This window comes from Arachis hypogaea, chromosome 12, assembly GCF_003086295.3.
Source record: "Arachis hypogaea cultivar Tifrunner chromosome 12, arahy.Tifrunner.gnm2.J5K5, whole genome shotgun sequence".
In the NCBI taxonomy this organism is placed as follows: domain Eukaryota; kingdom Viridiplantae; phylum Streptophyta; class Magnoliopsida; order Fabales; family Fabaceae; genus Arachis; species Arachis hypogaea.
The window spans coordinates 36,898,117-36,900,268 of record NC_092047.1 but is presented as its reverse complement, the minus strand read 5'-3'; the positions used below and the strand labels follow the sequence as shown (position 1 = coordinate 36,900,268).

At 40.7% G+C, this 2,152-nt stretch overlaps 1 non-coding gene across 1 annotated transcript; it reads left to right on the top strand.

Annotated features, from left to right (window-relative positions):
• Positions 1-1,324: 1,324 nt before the first annotated feature.
• LOC112732106 (small nucleolar RNA R71) lies at positions 1,325-1,432 on the top strand. Its single transcript, XR_003167844.1, has one exon. It is a non-coding gene; the product is annotated as a small nucleolar RNA R71 (small nucleolar RNA).
• The last annotated feature ends 720 nt before the right edge of the window (positions 1,433-2,152 follow it).

The following is a 2,152-nucleotide window of genomic DNA, read 5'->3' as shown; positions in this document are numbered from 1 at the left end:
CCTTAACCTTTACTAATACATCTTCTACTTGTCCATAAGCCTGTTTTCTTGAGCTGTCTGCCATCTCTAGTGAGATTTTAGCAGCTTGTACCCCATAGATTCCCAGTTTCTCTATTACAGAGAGGGGCATGAGGTTTATTCCTGAACCAAGGTCACATAGAGCCTTAAAGATCATGGTGCCTATGGTACAGGGTATTATGAACTTTCCAGGATCCTATTTCTTCTGAGGCAATGTCAGTTGATCCAGATCACTTAGTTCATTGATGAACAAGGGAGGTTCAACTTCCCAAGCATCAATGCCAAATAATTTGGCATTCAGCTTCATGATTGCACCAAGAAACTTGGCAGTTTGCTTTTCAGTAACATCCTCATTCTCTTCAGAAGAGGAATACTCATCAGAGCTCATGAAGGGTATAAGGAGGTTCAATGGGATCTCTATGGTCTCTAGATGAGCCTCAGAGTCCTTTGGTTCCTCAGAGGGAAGCTCCTTATTGATCACTGGACGTCCCAGGAGGTCTTCCTCCTTGGGATTCACGTTCTCTCCTCTCCTTACAGGTTCGGCCATGGCGTTTATGTCAATGGCCTTGCACTCTCCTTTTGGGTTTTCTTCTGTATTGCTTGGGAGAGTACTAGGAGGGATTTCAGTGATCCTTTTACTCAGCTGGCCCACTTGTGCTTCCAGATTTCTAATGGAAGACCTTGTTTCATTCATGAAACTTACAGTGGCCTTAGATAGATCAGAGACTAGATTTGCTAAATTAGAAGCATTTTGTTCAGAGTTCTCTGTCTGTTGCTGAGTTGATGATGGAAAAGGCTTGCTATTGCTAAACCTGTTTCTTCCACCATTATTAAAGCCTTGTTGGGGCTTTTGATCCTTCCATGAGAAATTTGGATGATTTCTCCATGTTGAGTTATAGGTGTTTCCATAAGGTTCACCTAAGTAATTTACCTCTGCTATTGCAGGGTTCTCAGGATCATAGGCTTCTTCTTCAGAAGATGCCTCTTGAGTACTGTTGGATGCAGCTTGCATTCCATGCAGACTCTGAGAGATCATATTGACTTGCTGAGTCAATATTTTATTCTGAGCCAAGATGGCATTCAGAGTATCAACTTCAAGAACTCCCTTCTTCATAGGCGTCCCATTACTCACAGGATTCCTTTCAGAAGTGTACATGAACTGGTTATTAGCAACCATGTCAATGAGTTCTTGAGCTTCTGCAGGCGTTTTCTTTAGGTGAATGGATCCACCTGCAGAAGTGTCCAGTGACATCTTTGATAGCTCAGATAAACCATCATAGAATATATCCAGGATGGTCCATTCTGAAAGCATGTCAGAAGGACACTTTTTGGTCAACTGTTTGTATCTTTCCCAAGCTTCATAGAGGGATTCACCTTCTTTCTGTCTGAAGGTTTGGACATCAGTTCTAAGCTTGCTCAGCTTTTGAGGAGGAAAGTACTTGGCTAAGAAAGCCGTGACCAGCTTATCCCAAGAGTTCAGGCTGTCTTTGGGTTGAGAATCCAACCATAATCTAGCTCTGTCTCTTACAGCAAAAGGGAAAAGCATGAGCCTGTAGACTTCAGGATCTACTCCATTAGTCTTAACAGTATCACATATCTGCAAGAATTCAGTTAAGAACTGAAAAGGATCTTCAGGTGGAAGTCCATGAAACTTGCAGTTCTGCTGCATCAGAGAAACTAACTGAGGTTTCAGCTCAAAGTTGTTTGCTCCAATGGCAGGAATGGAGATGCTTCTTCCATGTAAATTGGAATTAGGTGCAGTAAAGTCACCAAGCATCTTCCTTACATTATTATTATTTTCGGCTGCCATCTCCTCTGCCTGTTCAAAAATTTCTGAACAGGTGCTTACTGGTTAGTTGTAATTCAGAGTCCTTTCAGGTTCTGGATCTGCTTCAACAAGAATATTCTTGTCCTTGCTCCTGCTCATATGACAAAGAAGAAGGCACAGAGAAATAATAATAATAGAGATCCCTTTTTTTTTTTTGAATGAGGGAGAGATGTTAGTATATCAATAAACAAATAGAAGAAGATGAGAGGGGGAAGTGAATTTTCGAAAATTAATTTTGAAAAGGAGTTAGTGATTTTTGAAAATAGTTTTTGAAAAAATGTTAGTGATTTTCGAAAATTAAGATTT